General features: G+C 36.4%; 1 protein-coding gene across 4 annotated transcripts in view; it reads right to left on the reverse strand.

Annotated features, from left to right (window-relative positions):
* The window catches only part of atxn7l1 (ataxin 7-like 1), a 127,550-nt gene that overhangs the window by 36,878 nt on the left and 70,189 nt on the right, over positions 1-20,483 (reverse strand). The gene's annotated exons all lie outside the window — the stretch shown is intronic.

Below are 20,483 nucleotides of genomic sequence, written 5' to 3' on the forward strand. Positions count from 1 at the left end.
CTCAAAACTTCTGGAACAAAGTCCTTTGGAGTGATTGAGACCAAAATTGAACTTTATGTTCACAACTGTAAACGCTATGTTCGGAGAGAATGCAACAAGGTCCATGATGAAAAGTACACCATCCCTACTGTGAAGGATGGAGGTGGATCTCTGATGCTCTGGGGGTGTGTGAGCTACAGCGACACAGGTAACTTATTGAAAATTTATGGCAAGATGAATGCAGCATGTTACCATAAAATATTGGAGGACAGCTTGCATTCATCAGTCTGGAAGCTGAGCATGGGACACATGCCAATGATCCGTTAAAAGTAAATGAAATGTGTTTTGCCTGATCAGTCATCTTTTCCTTGAAGTATGGTACACATCTTACAAATTCTGCCAGGCTATGTAAACTTTTGGGAACAACTGTATATGAAAGGTACATTGGTGTGAATAATGCAGTCTACCAGTTAAACTGCAGGTCCAGTTAATATTTTACTTCTGGATTAGTATACAGGCTAAGCAATAACAAAGTCTGATTTGTCATGTAAGATACTTTGAAAACAGCATAACCAAGGGTGTTTTACAGGAGCTCTGAAACAATGGATTAATGTAAAGTTGACAAGATTAATTTCATGCAAGAAACTGACTTTTGGGAAAGTATATATATAAAAAAAATAATAATAAAAAGAGGGGTAGGTTTGGAAAATTAAAGCAAATATAATGATGCTAATATAAATCTAACAATAGCAAAATGTTACAAACCTGATTCTATGACAAACCAGATTTTAAAAGCATGTTGTTACAGAAACAACTTTAAAGAGATTATTTTATTAAAATATACATAATTATCTTGGAATTTATTAATTCAACAGTACAAATATAGCAATGTTTGAATTGTTATGTTTAGTAAGCAGAATTTTTCAGTTACTCCAGAGAGTATGTCAGAGAATAAATTTGGAAAATATGAGTTAATATAAATTAGGTTGTCAATGATGATCCTTTATAAACCCTATGCTGAAATCCCTGCATGATTATAAAATTTTCCCCATCTGTTGTTGTACCAGGGGGATCCCCAAGTATATCACACAAACTCAAACACCACATTGTATTTTGGTACTTATTAATGCCAATACTAGTATACTCAAACAATAGTTGGGTAACTTCTTGATGGTTATACCAGTATTTTAAAGCTACTGTTACTACGGTGGCAACTTGGTGTAATGGTTAAGGCTTTGGACTTCAAATCCTGAGATTGTGTGGTTCAAATTCCACTACTGACAATGTGTGACTACAAGCATGTCACTTCACCTGTCTATGCTCCAGCTGGAAAAACAAAAGAAATAGAACCAGTTGTATCTCAAATGTTGTAAGTCACTTTTTGAATAATAGCATAAGCCAAATAGTATTTGCACATTTTATATTCTTTTACAGAAAAAAGCACAATATTGTTCATTTTAATAAAAATTTCAATAAAAAGCAGTTGAATGGAATTTCCGTTTTTGCTGTGGTATTGAAAGGTATCATATATCGTGAATTTTCACTCGTATTGGTATTGAATACAAAAATTCTGTTATTGTGACCATCCCTAACAGCAGAACATAATAGCAAGCTGGTTAAGTTTGCAGATGATACTAAAATAGATGGATTGGCAGATAATCTAAACCCTGTTGAAACATTACAGAGGGACTTGGACAGCATACAGGCTTGGGCAGATGAATCTGAAAGTAAGTAAATGTAAATTGTTACACATAGGAAATAAAAATGTTAGATTTGAATACACAATTGGAGGTCTGAAAATCAAAAGTACACCTTATGAGAAGGATTTAGAAGTCATAGTGTAGTTATCACTATCAACTGACAGACAGTATTTAGAAGCCATTAAGAAGTATAACAGAATGTTAGGTTATATAGCACAATGCGTAGAGTACAAGTCCAAGGAAATTACGCTCAGGCTTTATAATGCACTTGTGAGGCCTCATCGGGAGTATTTTTTTTATTTTGGTCTCCAGGATCTAAAAAGGACATGGTGGCACTAGAACAAGCCCAGAGAAAATTGAATAGACTGATTCCAGCGCTACAGTGGATGAGTTATGAGTAAAGAATAAAAGATCTGAACTTTTAGATTAAGAGGAGACATGATTGAAGTGTTTATAATTATCAAGAGAATTAGTACAGTAGATCAACACCATTACTTTAAAATGAGTTAAATAAGAACACAGGAACAGATTTAGAAATTTCACATAAAAATTAGGAAGTGATCCGCTGTGGCAACCCCTAATGGGAGCAGCCGAAAGAAGAAGATTAGGAAGTTTTTCTTCACACAGAGAGCCATAGACAATTTTGGCATTTGTAGTTAATATTAGAAGAGTCTTGTTTCTATACTACTTCTCTTCACAATAAAAAATGAGACATGCTTTTTTCAACCACTGTTAAGCTGTTCTTGAAGCTGTTGTGCTGTGAGGCACCCCTCAGAAACTTGTCTTCTGATTGGGTTTTGACTTTGTGTCTGCCAGATCTCTTCCTATCAGAGTTTCTTCCAGTTTTCAATTACCTTTTGATTGTGTAGGATACCATACTCAATAACACTTTGATTTTTTTTTTTTTTGCAAATTCTCTAAATGAAAGGTCTACACTTCTAAATTTAACAATGCTCTGTCTCTTTACATTTGTTAAATGCCAATTTCTTGCCATTATCACTGGAACTTACAATTTCTACTGTGTAGAGCGTGTAGTCTGTTCCAGCTCTGCTTCAAGACAGACAGAGGGTTTTTAAGTAATCAACAGAACTTGGGACAATTGTGCAAACTGTTTGCTTCAAATTATAAGGCTTAATTTAATTTAAATGCTGCAGAACACCTGTAGGTTTTAACCTATTAATTGTTCACTGAAGAAAGCCCAATTGTAATATTCTGAAATTTCCTTTTTTTTCAGTTTTTGATAACTAATGTTTAAATTTAAACCTCTGGCAGTTTTCTTCTTACCTTTCACCAGTTTAGGTCATTCAATGCATTTCAGCTGATTAAATATGAAGAAAAACTAGAACAACAGAGGTATTCTAAAACTTTTCACTGGTTGTGTATTGGTGTTAAAAACTATAGCTGCATGCAAATTTAGGTTAGTTTTCCACTCTGCTACTTGGGACCTGACCCATCATCAGATTTCAAGGCCACTGACAATATATAACACAATCTGTGTGCTTTTTGTACGTAGAGTGATTTGTAGAATTGTCCACTGCAATAGTATCTGCATAGACAATCACGGCCTCTTAAGAATTAATGTCTTAATGAATTCAGGCCATTCACCTCACTTAGATACCAATACTTAATATACTAACCATTTAATTTTTTTTTTATTCCAGGCACAGTAGTCCTAGATTTTATACAAGCTTTTAAACTGTGCTGTTTCTAATAAACAAAGAAAGACTTTTTTAATAAGTACTTTCTTTTATAACATAGATACCCTATAAAAGCTGCCTAAATGTTCCATGTTGCAATGCTGAATAATGTTAAAGGTAAATGTTAATTAAGTCTTATTTAAGTTACTGATCTCATCACAACAGAGTTTTGTCTGCCCAGTAATAACTATTTTGGAGACATCATTTGTAACAAACATAGCCTGTTCACAACAGAAAAGTACAGATAATTACTTGCAGCATTCTTCCTACAGAACTTGTTTTCGGCATACAGTGCTTGAAGAATTGTTTGCATTTAGACTTTTTAAATGGTTATAAAACAGAGTTTTAGATATTGGCAAATACATCAAAGTTGGCACAAATAAACAGCGTGACCCTTAAGATAGATGGTTATATTATAAGGCCTTTACTACTATCAGAAACCTGGGTGTTATCAGGAGGCCTAAATATATGTTTAACACACTGATATAATAAAACTGGTTAAAATAGTATTTATTCACCTTAAACTGCTGAAATAAAGTGTTCTTTAACAAGTTTAGAAAGTAATATCTAAGCCCAAGTCCTTGTTGCATTACATCTTGATTACTATAATGCCTTGCAGTTCAAGGTTCACCGACCAGACTCATCACAAACACAAAAACCTTTTAACTTCCTCACCTTCAGAATTCTATACTGACTTATAAACCAAGCCATTAAAAAGAAAATACATTTTATTTAATATAGCACCATTAATCATAGTCACACAACAAAGGAGATTACAACACAATATTAAACATATACACTTAGGTGTACCATAACAACGCAGCAAAACCAAAAGAAATTGCAGATGCCGGGTAAACATGAAAGTGTGCCTCACTCAATTGAAGTGTTCAAATGGAGCACTTGTACAGCACATAACTACAGAAGTATACAAAGTAAAGGTAAAACTGATGACATGTGGGTAGAACATTCAAAGCTAGTAGTCCAGGTTAGGACAGTGTACTTGTGTCAGTATCACAGTGCTGTGAGAAAGTAGTTGCCCCATTCCTGACTGCCTCTATCTTTTTGCTTATTTATATCACTTAATTTTTCTGATCTCCAAACAAATCTAGTATAATACAAAAGTCAACCTGAGTAAACACAACAGACATCATTTAAATGATCATTTGATTTACTGAAAGAAAAAAAATTAACCAACACATACATCACCCATCTGAAAAAGTAATTGCCTTCTTAGTCACTTAATCAACCATAGAACCAATTTTAAATGATAACAGGTTAAATCTGACTGGACACACCCAAGCAGCACACCAGCCTAAATCAAAAGAAATTCCAGAAGATCTGAAAAAAACTACTAAAATATATCAGTCAGAAACTGTTACAAAACAATCTTTATAATCCTGGGACTCCACTGAACCACCATTACCTCTAAATGGACACAACCTGGAACAGTGGTAAATGTGCCCAAGAACACCACCTTCTTCTTCTTTTTTCAGCTGCTCCCACAGCGGATCATCTTCTTCCATATCTTTTTGTCCTCTGCATCTTGTTCTGTTACACCCATCACTTACATGTCCTCTCTCACCACATCCATAAACCTTTGCTTAGGCCTTCCTCTTTTCCTCTTCCCTGGCAACTCTATCCTTAGCCTCCTTCTCCCAAAATACTCAGTATCTCTCCTCTGCACATGTCCAAACCAACGCAATTTTGCCTCTCTGACTTTGTCTCCCAACCGTCCAACTTCACCTGACCCTCTAGTGTACTCATTTCTAATCCTATCCATCCTCGTCACACCCAATGCAAATCTTAGCATCTTTAACTCTGCCACCTCCAGCTCTGTCTCCTGCTTTCTGGTCAGTGCCACCATCTCCCATGGGGACTCCTGTCTAATCTCGCCTGTCAACCTGTCCATCACCACCTGACCTAGCAAAATAACATCATAGAAAACTCATCAGGAAGTCACAGAAGAAGCCAGACCAAACACCCATTTCCCCTTGGGATTAATAAAGTATCTATCTAACTATCTATCTATCTATCTATCTATCTATAGCCCCCTCTTAGCACAGTTATTGTAAGATTTCATGATTTTACCACTGTATGGCTGAAAAAAAACAAAATAAAGGTTTTGGAGTGGCCTATTCAAAATCCTGACTTGAACCATACTGAAAACTTGTGGTGAAGCCTTAAATGGGCAGTTCACTGTCAAAAACTTTCCAATATGGCTGAATTAAAACAATTCTGCAGAAAAGAGTGAGTCACCATTTCTCCTTAGTAAGGCTAAAGACTGATCTCTTGTTAAAGGAAGTGTTTAATTACATTTGTGGCTGCTATAGGCATTACAACCAAGTACTTGCTGGGGTGGCAATTACTTTTTCTGATAAATAATATAGACGAAGGTGAACTTTATTTCTTCAATAAAGTTTCATTTCTTAAATAAAATAACCATTTAAAAATTTTAAACCTGAGTTTACTCGGGTTGTTTTTTTTGTAATATACTAAATTTGTTTGGAGACAGAAATAATGATGTGTTATGAATAGGCAAAAACAAGGAAAGTCAGGAAAGGGGCAAATACTTTTTCACAGCACTGCATATAAATGAAAAACATATAGAAACATCAAGTTCAAAACCCACAATAACCAGGATGGCTTTCAATCAAGAGAAGCAAAATCAAATAAGTGTCAACAGATGCAAAGTAGGATTTGAAAAAGCAAGTGTCTTAGGCACATAATACAAACAAATAAACTTTATTTTACAAAGCGTTCTTCACTAGCCTCAAGGTGCACTGCATATACAAAGATATAATACTATTGTTTAAATGTACATCTTTATAATTGGAGACCAGACTGCTTAAGAGACTTGCTTAAGGTTAAAGGACTGAATTGGCACTGTAGGTGTATAAAGGCAAATACACCTTATCTAATATATCACACTGGATTACACAATATAAGTGCTGTGGTGTTGACACGTTTTCTGGGTTGTTTGAACAAAAAACTTTAAAAGTGAGCAGCAGAATTGTGAATTAGATACTGGGCAAGAAGCCAAGTAGGCAAGCTAACCAAGAGAATATGTGTGCACAGTGCTCTGCTTTAGTCAAACTCTCATGGCAGCATTGTGAACCTGCTTATGGTTTATAAAGAAAGTCTATTGAAACAGAATTGCAACCTGGGTAGTGATGCAATTATAGCAGAGAATTTCAGCACAAAGTCTAGGGCTGGTTCAGACTCTGGTAATGTTTCTTTTTAGTTAAATAGCTCACTTTTCTTCTCCAAAAAATTATGTTGTTCATTTGTAACAGAACATTTTATTCTGGCTTTTTTATTGACTGTCTAAAGAACTAGAAGATGTGCAGTACATAATCATTAATAAGTGACCCATATTTTGTAGAACCAGCATAATCCTATTGATAGAACAGAATCAGGTACTCTTTTTGAAATCCAATCTGAAAGCATAAATTTTTAGGGTTTATTTTAAATTACCTTCTTATGATATGTGTTATTTAAAATTTATTCTTCTATTCTTTGTGTTGTGACTGCTATTTTTATCATTTTAGCTGTTATTTACTATTTATTTATTCTAAACTTTACTTGTGTTGATGAAGGAGCCTTATAAACAAATTGCACTTTTATAATAATTGTCAGGGAAGGTATGCTAAATGGTGGGCTTTTTGCATTGTATTAATTGTATGTAGCACTTTTACACTTCCACATATCAAATAAAAGAATGATCACAAAAATACAAATAATGCTCAGAAATAATGGTAAATAAAATAGAGTTGCACAAACAAACAAACATTAAGCACTCAAACATTATAGATCATAACAATACAGTTATTAATAGATCGGAGATGGATGGAGTGTGAACTAAGACATAGCGAAAGTTGATGCCAGAGAGATCAGAAACATGTAACCAAGCCAACATGCTAGATGTATATGTAGTCAGTAGGTAGAAATACAAACCAGAAATCAATATCTAAACCAAATTACTAAGCAAACTCATAGTCGAATGTCTATGCTAGATTTGTAACCTTTAAACTATTAACAATAACTTTTTTTTCTTACAAATCCTTAACTACGGATGCCAAAAGCGCAAAGTGCTGGTTTTTAAACTGTCCCATATCTTTAAAATATTCAGAAAAAAAATCTTATTCAGAGTAGGAAAAATTCCAAATGTCTGAATTGTACCAGATGTATTTAAAGTTTGTCATGACAATTATGGTACCTATTTTGACACAGCTGTCTGTATTTTGTGCATGTGAGGCTATAGGAAGAAAGTATAAACATTAAGTACATGTCTCTGTCATTTATTGTGTTCTTTTCTGCTTAATACTTATGATGGTCCTTACATGTATGGCTCTTAAATGCAAAAAGTAGCAAACTACTTGTATGAGGTGAGGCATGACGGTGTAGTTTCTGCAGGTACTAGATAGTGTTACTTATGTGATGTAAAAAGTAATTGCCAGAAAATGCCTGAATATTTTAAAGTCAGCTCAGTCAGCCAAATCCATTTGTTTGAAAAATATTTAAAGAAAAGAATAATAAAGTGTAGCAAGTATCAGAGTAAGAATTTAAAATAGTTCTAAATGCTTTGTGCATACTGATTTTAAGTCAATTGAAAGTCTAAACAAGGAATTTTATTTGTGGCAAAAATGGTAACAAAAACAAAATCCAGCCTTGCAATATAAAATTAGTGCAATCTTTGAAAGTAAGTAATTTCAGCTTGAAATGTTATTGCCAATATTATCTAAGGCAGTTTATTTCTATTTGATAAGCTCCTTATAATCAAATTATGTTCCTATACTGATAAGTTATTTAATCAAGCTGGAAAATATTAGAAAGATAAAAAGGAAAAAAAACATGTTTATCAAATAGGCTGACATTTTTAAATAAAAAACATTTAAAAATGTTTTATTCATCAATGTTAAACCAATCAAGATCCTTACTGATTTAAAAGATACTGCCACACATCACAAACATTCAGAAATTTAAATAAAAAACAGACTTCGGTATTATGCTTTTATTACCAAACTGACAAAATCCATCTTGGAGCTGAAGGGGCTGGAGCTAACGTAGATTGGGCATATTTAAATGCTACAGTTTGTTTAATTCACATTATATTTTAGAGCACACATCAAAGCTGCACAGATTTCACTACATCTTTAAGGAAATAATTATTCTTGAGAAATTTCAGGTTATTTAGCTTTTCAGTATTTTAAAAAGGGGGTTGAATATTTTCTATTAATAGTTAATGAACATAATGGTAGAATAAAATCGCTATGTAGTATGTAGTAATTGAGTTGATCACTATGTAGCTCATTATACAAGTGTGCAAGTTAATAAATTAATAAATTGTTCAATATGAAATGTAAACATTTATTTGAAATACAAATAGTTTTCTCCCATACATGTTGACAATTTTTTGTTTTTGTAATTAGGTGGAGGTGGCATATGTTTTGGTCAATGACATTTGCCTAGGCATGCATTGGAACAGTAGTGCCCATGTTGGTGACACAAATGTGATCATATGCAGGCATGAGTAATTTCCAAACCTGAGCCTATTTGCGGCTGCTGGCCTCAGATGGTAGATGATTCTTAAAGAACCTGTACTCTAGGTTCCTCAAAAATACAAACATCATTGCACACTGTAATTATATCCTAAATCAGCTCCTGAACTGACATACACAACTTTAAAATACTTAGTACTTCTGCTTGATTCCTGCCATGTCACACTGAAGAAGTTAAATGCATCAGTAAGAAGGAATTAAGCGCCGCTGCCCCCTTAAAGTTCCAGTACATGAACATATAGTCTCCTGCTTTTACCCATTAGAAACTGGCACTGTTGGCTGGGATTGGCTCCAGCAGACCCCCGTGACCCTGTAGTTAAGATATATCGGGTTGGATGATGGATGGCTTTACTTTTGTAGGAGCTTAAATTGCCATAACTGGCTAGGACAAATCACATTTCAAACATTATTGGGATTTACATAAATATTATTTCACAGTTCGCTCCTGCTCCGTGTGATGTCTAAGTTCAGTTACAGGGAAAGCCTTGAGGAACCAGGTGAGGAACTCCAGATAACTCGGTGCTTCCTGCATTTCACTTCTTGGTATTAAAGAACTCCACCTAATGCTTGGTGTAATTACTATAACAAGACCCTGACCCTGATAACTGGGATGGACTCTTATAATAGATATATGACGGACCCAAATGAGCTGAAAACGACCTGGAAAATAACATTTTAACACAGGCTAGGACAGTAAATATAAACAAATAATTGCAAATCAATACTGCATACACTGTATAGGATTGTTATAATTGTACAGTATATATACAGTATATGTTTCATGCTATTTATATTTTATCTTTCTTTTTGTGAGTATTGTGTTCTTCTTAAATGTTCTGAAGAGCCATGCAAGTAAGAATTTTATTATACTGAGTACACACGAAAACACACTTGACTTGTTCAGATTTATATTGTAATACTGGAAACAAGCTAGTGCAGCTTTGGGCATTTAAAGAGTGAACTTACAAGGGGTATATTTAGAACCATGAATGTACCCTACATTAGACTTAAGTTTTGTGTCTTGTGCAAGGCTGGTTCATACTGGCCTACTCTCCCTTTATTACAGCTGGGAGGACTGGGGGGGAGCATGTGATAAAAGAATAATTAGAACATAATAGAAATACTGACTCAAAAATCAAAAATAACTTTATTCTTTGGCTCCAGTAATTTAAACAAATTACTGAGGCAAATGCTTCAGAAATGAATTTTTATCATAGAACATACAGATCCTCCACTTCTTTGGCAGAAGCTAAAGATAAAATTGAAAATCATGTACTTGTGTGATGTGCTTGATGTGCCTCTACCACATACAACCCAAAAGGATTAATACAATAATGTCACATTTCTCATGTGGGAAGACATACTGACAATATACAAAAATTTTATATCCATGCATTTTTGACAAACTGAAAGTGTACCTTTGAAATTATGGGAAGCTCCAAAACTACCATAAAATGCTAATAAAGTATCTATCTATCTATCTATCTATCTATCTATCTATCTATCTATCTATCTATCTAATCAAAACAGTATGCGGTTTGCGCTGGTCTGTATTACAAGGGTAAATAATAAGCGCGTTTTGTGCAGAATTTATGTGTACTTATAAACTGAAATAGACAATGCCAGATTCACATCCAGTTAAGGGATGTGCCTAAATTTATTTTCTATGCCTCACCTGCATTTATTGTGATTTGGTGTGAAAGACTTCATGCAGTCAAAAAGCTTGTTTATCTATTCAGACATCAACATAATGTAACAAATTTCAAAACAGAGAATTTTCACATTAATCCAGTGTTTTCATAAATATTTGTACAGAGTTGGGTTCTCTGAGTAGCACATACGTAGAAATCATTTCTTTTATTTTAAAGTGTAAATGCAATTTTCATGCCAATTCCAGTCCATACATGCAGCCCAAAATAATTTTCGAAGTGCATGAATGTAGACAAAAATAGGCTCTTTTCTGTATTACATGTCACCAGCTGTTACCAAACATGTACGGTCTTACTTAGGAACATACATGAAGTGGAATATTTTTGAAATGATCCTGTTTTTGTTTGAGTGTGTTTTTGTTACTTGTACTCTCGAAAGCCTTGTGATTCTTAAAATTAGTCAAAACAGCACAACCAGCCTCAGAGCCTCCAATAGATTCTACTGTACATTGCCCAATTTAGCTATGTCATATTAATTCTTTCAAGGCAGGCGTCAACAAAAGTCGATATCAAGGAATAGAAGGCTGAAACTGATTTCTAAACATTGACAAAAACAGTGAGGCTCGTGCACTTTAGGCAGCTGTTTACATTACATCATGACATCAAATACTAGACATTGCTCTCGCTTACTAAGCAGGCTAACTAAATTAGCTATCAAATCAAGAAATATAAGCCAGATTATGTAGTTTGTAGCAACAGTTTCACCAGTGCAAAACATACTGCAAATAGTATGAATCACCAATGTACAATTGGTTGCACTGTACAATATTGTACAGTCCAAAATGATTATGTATAGAGTGTTTATACATTTGAGATATTTGTTAGTTGACAGTTTACACAATAGGGTTGGGTTAAATTAAAAAAGAATTTTGACATCTTTCAGAAAAAAGTGTTTTTTTCTGAAACAATTCTTAAAGATGTTAATTCAATGCATTCTTAATACATTTAAAAATAAAACCAAAAAATTTTGCTTGAGCTGCTCATGTCAATAGACAATCAACATGTCAAAACAAGAATCCCAAGGGACACCAAATATGTTAATTATTTTAGAATGTCAAAATAACTTTTAACAACATTTCTTTCTTGTTATTAATGTTCACAATATTTTATGATTTTTTTTCTGAGTGACATACATTTTTTATTGCAGTTTGGATTTATGCAGAATTTAGTTTCACCTTCATTTTATGTTAATTTTGACATTGGACTATTTTATTTTTTGTAAACTTTTGAATTTATGGCTATCCCATCTTGTTTTTAGTGTACTCCTATGTTAGGAGAGTGGCCCCAAATACTGCATCACATGATATCACTGATGCAATGGTATGTAAATTGGCATCACGTGACAACCTTTTCCCAAGGTTTTTGATTCTCACAAAACAGATTTTGTAGTGTTAGGAGCAGTTTGCAAAATAATTTTCAGGATACAACATTTCTTGAATGTTGTTTTCAAATTTGAGTTTTGGTGATTATTCTAGCTTTGCTGTTTTAGTTTTCATATTTTACTTCACAGTAATTTAGACCCTTTCTTTAGTTTCAGCCACAGGTTTTGCCTCTCCTACCTCCTGGTGCTTTCAAAAAGGTACCCATACCCACCATACCCTCATGCACTACTAAGAGACATGAGCCTTGTTAATTTTAGTTCTCATATTAAAAAAAGTACATTTAGACATTTTGCTATTGCTGTCAGTAATGTGCTGTAAGCATTCCAAATTTTCAAGATGTTACAGCAAGCCACGTTAATTCAACATGTTTTTAAAATGTTTATTATACTAGGCTTACCAAATATATCTGTAGCTAAGAGTTCCTCTTACCATTGCTGTTACAGCAGATATTTCATTAGGAAATCAGGAAGGTAGGTTAACGTACCCAGAAAAACCTTGTATTACTTACAATACCTCACTTTGTGTTTTATCTGGCAGGTAAAAGGGCATGAATTTGTGATCTCAGATTTTTTTTTCCTTGCTCAATATTCTCCTAGATGTCATGACTATATAAACTGCCTGGCCAAAAAAAAAGTCGCCACCAAAAAAAAAGGTCACATACTCTAATATTTCGTTGGACCGCCTTTAGCTTTGATTACAGCACGCATTCGATGTGGCATTGTTTTGATAACCTTCTGCAATGTCACAAGATTTATTTCCATCCAGTGTTGCATTCATTTTTCACCAAGATCTCGCATTGATGATGGTAGAGTCTGACCGCTGCACAAAGCCTTCTCCAGCACATCCCAAAGATTCTCAATGGGGTTAAGGTATGGACTCTGTGGTGGCCAATCCATGTGTGAAAATTATGTCTCTTGCTCCCTGAACCACTCTTTCACAATTTGAGCCCGATGAATCCTGGCATTGTCATCTTGGAATATACCCGTGCCATCAGGGAAGAAAAAATCCATTGATGGAATAACCTGGTCATTCAGTATATTCAGGTATTCAGCTGACCTCATTCTTGGAGCACATACTGTTGCTGAACATAGACCTGACCAACTGCAGCAACCCCAAATCATAGCACTGCCCCCACAGGCTTGTGCAGTAGGCACTAGGCATGATGGGTGCATCACTTCATCTGCCTCCCTTCTTATCCTGATGCACCCATCACTCTGGAACAGGGTAAATCTGGACTCATCAGACCACATGACCTTCTTCCATTGCTCCAGAGTCCAATCTTTATGCTCCCTAGTAAACTGAAGCCTTTTTTTCTGGTTTGCCTCACTGATTAGTGGTTTTCTTACGGCTACACAGCTATTCAGTCCCAATCCCTTGAGTTCCCATCGCATTGTGCATGTGAAAATGCTCTTACTTTCACTATTAAACATAGACCTGAGTTCTACTGTTGTTTTTCTTCGATTTGGTTTCACCAAATGTTTAAGTGATCGCCGATCATTCAGGATTTTATTCCGGCCACATTTCTTCCTCGAAGACAATGGGTCCCCACTATCCTTCCAGTTTTTAATAATGCGTTGGACTTACTCAATTTTAGTAGTTTCTGCAATCTCCTTAGATGTTTTCTCTGCTTGATGCATGTCAATAATTTGACCCTTCTCAAACGAGAAGCAACTCATTGCACTAGTTGGGGTTAAATAACTTGTTGCCAGTTGAAAGATAATCGCCCATGCAGTAATTATCCAATAGGAGGCTCGTACCTACAGTGTATCCGGAAAGTATTCACAGTGCATCACTTTTTCCACATTTTGTTATGTTACAACTTTATTCCAAAATGGATTAAATTCATTTTTTTCCTCAGAATTCTACACACAACACCCCATAATGACAACGTGAAAAAAAGTTTACTTGAGGTTTTTGCAAATTTATTAAAAAATAAAAAAACTGAGAAATCACATGTACATAAGTATTCACAGCCTTTGCTCAATACACCTTTGGCAGCAATTACAGCCTCAAGTCTTTTTGAATATGATGCCACAAGCTTGGCACACCTATCCTTGGCCAGTTTCGCCCTTTCCGCTTTGCAGCACCTCTCAAGCTCCATCAGGTTGGATGGGAAGCGTTCGTGCACAGCCATTTTAAGATCTCTCCAGAGATGTTCAATCGGATTCAAGTCTGGGCTCTGGCTGGGCCACTCAAGGATATTCACAGAGTTGTCCTGAAGCCACTCCTTTGACATCTTGGCTGTGTGCTTAGTGTCGTTGTCCTGCTGAAAGATGAACTGTCACCCCAGTCTGAGGTCAAGAGTGCTCTGGAGCAGGTTTTCATCCAGGATGTCTTTGTACATTGCTGCAGTCATTTTTCCCTTTATCCTGACTAGTCTCCCAGTTCCTTCCGCTGAAAAACATCCCCACAGCATGATGCTGCCACCACCATGCTTCACTGCAGGGATGGTATTGGCCTGGTGATGAGCGGTTCCTGGTTTCCTCCAAATGTGACGCCTGGTATTCACAGCAAAGAGTTCAATCTTTGTCTCATCAGACCAGATAATTTTGTTTCTCATGGTCTGAAAGTCCTTCAGGGGCCTTTTGGCAAACTTCAGGCAGGCTGCCATGTGCCTTTTACTAAGGAGTGGTTTCCATCTGGCCACTGTACCATACAGGCCTGATTGGTGGACTGTTGCAGAGATGGTTGTCCTTCTGGAAGGTTCTCCTCTCTCCACAGAGGACCTCTGGAGCTCTGACAGGGTGACCATTGGGTTCTTCGTCACCTCTCTGACTAAGGCCCTTCTCCCCCGATCGCTCAGTTTAGATGGCCGACCAGCTTTAGGAAGAGTGGTTTCGAACTTCTTCCACTTACGGATGATGGAGGCCACTGTGCTCATTGGGACCTTTAAAGCAGCAGAAAATTTTCTGTAACCTTCCTCAGATTTGTGTCTTGAGACAATCCTGTCTACAGAGGTCTACAGACAATTCCTTTGACTTCATGCTTGGTTTGTGCTCTGACATGAACTGTCAACTGTGGGACCTTACTGTAGACAGGTGTGTGCCTTTCCAAATCATGTCCAATCAACTGTATTTACCACAGGTGGACTCCAATTAGGCTGCAGAAACATCTCAAGGATGATCAGGGGAAACGGGATGCATCTGAGCTCAATTTTGAGCTTCATGGCAAAGGCTGTGAATACTTATGTACATGTGCATTCTCAGTTTTTTTATTTTTAATAAATTTGCAAAAATCTCAAGTAACCTTTTTTCACGTTGTCATTATGGGGTGTTGTGTGTAGAATTCTGAGGAAAAAAATGAATTTAATCCATTTTGGATTAAGGCTGTAACATAACAAAATGTGGAAAAAGTGATGTGCTGTGAATACTTTACGGATGCACTGTATTTGCTTAGTTAAATCCAGGTGGCGACTTTTTTTTCAGCCAGGCAGTGTACAAGGAGTATCACATCAGCTCTCACTCATTCTGAAAAACCAACTGGACACAAGGTAGGCAGAAAGCAATAATTCAAGCTGTAAGAACCATCTTACAGGTTAAATAAACCTGCCTTTCTTACCATCTTGCACTGAACCTCTTGTCTACTATACAGCTGTTGTGATGTAAGATTTTGCATATAACTTGATAAATGTTTTGTATGTCTTTATTTATAATTTAGGCAAACCAAGTGGTGAGAGGTATTCATGTTTGCCTTCCCCCATCCCCCTTTTTACGACTGTCTCTTTGTAATTTTATGACAGGATTTGGGGGGATGTGTCTTAAACCAGTTTGATCTCCCACACAAAGCCAGGTTAGTGTAATATGTGGTCTTATGTAGGGCAGGAGATAAGATGTTCTATTTCACCCATTGGTCTGAGGTATGGCTGTTTGGAATTGGCTTGTCTCAGAGGCCTTCAAGTACCATGATATCCTATTGGTTCTAGGAATTGGAGAGAACATCTATAAATGTACTTGCTCAACCACATTCTCTCTCTGACCCACATATGAAGCATCTCTCTCTCTCTCTGACTGACATATGATGGAAGAAGCATCTCTCTTGCTAACCTGTGATGATGAAGACAACACAATGAAGAGCTCAGCTCAGCAGCCATATTGAACAGACATGTGGCTGAAAGCTGAGCACCAACGATGCCTTAACTAGAGACATTTTAAGTAACTGCAAGTCTGTGTGCCACCTGAATTACACATCACCATCTTATCAGGTTGTATGGTTGCCAATATTCAAATGTACTTTGCATTTTGTTATTATTTATGAATATTATCAGTAATACATTATTTTATGTGAAACTTAACTCCTGCTTGTCTTTTTACTACATCTAATTGCCTGAGGTTATAGATATAGAAGGGAAGGTGGGGGATAAGTTATATACAGTGGTAAGTTTGTGAGATTAGGCATTCTAAGGCTACATATTAATAATACAATAGGGGAAAGTAGAGCAATATATATATTACTCTACCAAGATAAAACAACAGCATATGAAAAGTATTCCCTTGAGGTGTTAAGTCCAGGCCATAATGAGGGAAAAATATATGGTTAAGATTATTTCCCTACAAAATTGTGTTGCAGAAGAGGTGAGGGCCTTGTGAATATATATCTATCATATTGCATACAGACAGTTTTAGCAAGTGAAAGAGCTTTCCTATTTTATGCAGCTCATGTCTCACCAATAACTGACATTTGCTGTAGCCTTTTTTGAAACTGACTCTAATTTTAAACTTTTTTCTGGCAGTAAATAATACACTCATCTAAGAGGAGTTCTGGATGCAATATGCAACAGCATCAATGGAAATTATTTTGCCATAATAAAGCATTCCATCTGTACTTTGCAAAGTCTCTGGTTTGCCATTTGGGTTACAGACTCCATTTCTGCTTTATGAAGAGCAGTGAAAAGAAAGACTTTTACAAGACTAAATGTCTAAGTGAGAAGGTCTTAATTATATGTATTTGGCATGCTTTTTCAAGTATTCAAATGGTGCACGTATCAATTGTTGAAGATGGCCCGGACACACACAGACAGACATCGTATGTTCACCCAACGCACGTTTATTTACAGTAATATTTACAGTTCGTGCACTCCTCAGTGCCTCTTGCAATGTTCCCCCAATGTCCAGGGCACACAGTCCAATAGCCTTCTGGCCGCCTCCAGTCCTCTCTCCAGCTCCGTCTTTCTTCCACCCGACTTCCGCTCCTAAATGAAGGGAGGCGGCCCCTTATATAGGAACCCGGATGGGCTCCAGCTGCTTCCCGGCATTCCTCCGCAGACACGTCCCAGTGTGGCGGAAATGCCAGCTGCGCACCCGGAAGCCCTCCGAGTGTCCCCTGTCTTCTTCCCCCCAGCACTTCCTGGTGTGGTAGAAGTGCTGGGCTCCAGGTTTCTACAGGCACCGGGGCGCCGCCTGGCGGTGGCCACGGGTCCCTACAGGGCTGGGCTTCGAAGCCCTTTACCCGTGGCCCCCAATGTAACCAGGGCGGTCGCCCCCTCGCTGTCTGGAGGAGGTACAAGCCCTCCTCCAGTCCTCCTGGGCGTCCCGGCCGGGCTCCAATATATGAAAAGACACACTATGCCTATATCCACAGGTCCACAGTAGTAGAGATGTTGCCAGATCATATGAGATTCTGTGGAATTGGTTTCCTATTTGTGTTGACTATAGGAAGGTTGTCTTTGCTTAGTGATGAATCAATGTAAGAATATTCCAAGATAAAAAAGCTACAATAGTTTTTTCACAAGGGCTAAATTATATGTTTCTGTATTAATGTTTTAAATCTCAGGTTACCTATCAGAATTAGATCTCAGGTTTGTTTTTGGGGGATAAAACGCCTGGAAAAAAAACTACACCAACTGTGTGTGGTGCACAAATTCTGTAACTCACAAGAAAATCTGGCACCTCTTTATTTGGAGACTTGATATTGTGGCAAGTCATAATGAATCTAAAGCATTCTTGTAGGAAGGTGAATGGATGTAAGCAAGTTAAAGCGGTGTATTGAAAATATCTTATAGAATTGTCTTGCTTTAGGCCGACAGGTCTGAGAGAAGAATAATACATAGACAAGTACAGTCCACAGAAGGACCTAAGAAAAGTGTTGTCAGACAAATACTCAGAGGGCTTGATGGTCAGTTGTAATGCTTTCTGCCCCTTTGTGTCAAGGGCTAACATGAATGCACCTATAAGACCATGTGCCTCAGGTGCAAGTAGTGCAGCATTGCTTGAATTACATTTCACCACTGGGGATGACTGATATTTCACTGAATAGATGAGCAGGGCTAGCTTGATGGTGATGCACAGAAATATTATGGCTCTATTGAGATGAAAGCTCAGTCAGATTGTTGCAAAACCTAAAAGGCATTAGGTGCACAGCTACTTTGGTGCAGGAACATTTTTTATGTCACCAAATGCCACTCAGTAGTTCAGTGGGAATGTTCTCTTCTGTAACCTCTTAGCCAATTAAATAATTTCATTACTAGGACAAGTACGATGAACCAACAATTTTTTTTCAGCACAAGGAAAACATCTGAGCCAGATGATCCAGAAAGTCAAGAAGTGGAAATGATCGAGGTTAAGCACAGTAAATACAGTAAGAAAACAGATTACAGAATTCTGAACGCAGAGACCAGGGTTCTTGTCCCAGGTCCTCCCTACATTGAGCTTGAATGTTCTCTCCGTTTCCGTGGGTTTCCTCCAGGTGCGACAAGTTAGGTGAATTGGCAATCCTAAATTGGCCCTAGCATGTGCTGGGTGTGAGGGTGAGTGTGTGTGCCCTGTGATTGACTGACATCCTGTACAGGGTTTGTTCCCAACCTTGTAGCCTATGCTAGGTGGGATAGGCTCTAGCAGATCCCTGTACCTCTGTTCAGGACTAACCAGGTTAGAAAATGTCTGACTAACTAACATTAACTGGGCGGTCTCATGGTCTGGAATCCCTACAGATTTTATTTTTTTTTCCAGCCGTCTGGAGTTTTTTTTTTTTCTGTCCACCCTGGCCGTCGGACCTTACTCTTATTCTATGTTAATTAATGTTGACTTATTTTATTTTCTTACTGTGTCTTTTATTCTTCTATTCTTCATTATGTAATGCACTTTGAGATACATTTTTTTTGTATGAAAATGTGCTATATAAATAAATGTTGTTGTTGTATTAATAAAGCCCTCCCTAATGTAGATTGTAATAAATCTTATACCTAAAATAAGATTAAACAAAGCATTGTAGATCTTAATTTCAAGACAGTAAACACCTTTTGTAGTTGGGTAAATGAATTAATGTAGTCATGAGCATTACAAAGATGGAGCTGAATTTAGGACTGATGAATTAGCCACACTTCTACAAGACTGTCTAATATACAAGTCCATTAACAATGGAAGGTTGTCTACAAATGTAGCTATCAACATTGTCTGTTTTGTGATCTCTCTCTCTCTGTTTAAACATAAGCTGTGATTTACTTATCTATGTTTATAATACAATTTCATTTACAGAAAATAAAAATTAAAAGTGACTCATGATGATAACCTCCGAAACCTGCAACACATGAGGGGGCACTGCATAAATATGTACAATTGTCCAGCATGTTCACTGTATATCTTATTTGAATCCGCTCCCACTGAGGACTCAACTGTCACCAAATTACATTGGGATATGTAAAGAATAGGAATCTACATAGGATGAGAAATCACCTGGAGTCCAATCTTAATTTAAGGATTAGGCTTTTCTAACACATTCAGCTGTGCACATACACTAAATACTTCACCAGTTGGCAAAGCACAGTTAAAAACCTGACATGAAGTGTCATAATGAATCAAGGCAAGACTTTTTGACTAATGCATATGGTACCCCTAACCCCATCACAAATCTCTCTTTACATTCTTAAATAAACACTGATCAAAGTTCTGCATCTTCCAAACCAAATAATTCGTTTTTCTAAGTGCTTTGATAAATGTTACCTTACATTCTTTATAAAATTAGATCAGTCTATGGTCTCTTTAAATATGATTTTGGTTGCATGACACTTTCCAGATATGCTAATTACAGTATATAATTAACAAATAATTTCAAAATCTTAAAAAGGAGCATTTGAGTGGCCCATTACATTTTGTTTTATGTTCTTCCCTGCACAGTACACTGTTTATATTGACAGCCTTCTTTTGAAATAAGCAAAGGTACAAGAATGTTTTCTAATAAAAGTCTGTTATAAAATCTGACATTCTGTAAATTGAAAATTGCCAGTATCTCATAAGAGGATTTTTAAAAATAAAAATAAAAAATCCTAGGACAAATTCAGAGCAATATACTTTTTTGCACTAAGATAAAGAGAATTTTTTATTGCTTTTGAGAATTTCAAATAAAAATTGGAGATATGTATAGAACAGCATAAATTCTTCCAACTATTTTAAAATTAATATTAGTTTCAGAATTTCATAAATCTGACTATAAACATTGCACATATTTTAGATATTCAGTGTGAAGT

This window comes from Polypterus senegalus, chromosome 8 (assembly GCF_016835505.1).
Source record: "Polypterus senegalus isolate Bchr_013 chromosome 8, ASM1683550v1, whole genome shotgun sequence".
Taxonomy (NCBI): Eukaryota; Metazoa; Chordata; class Cladistia; order Polypteriformes; family Polypteridae; genus Polypterus; species Polypterus senegalus.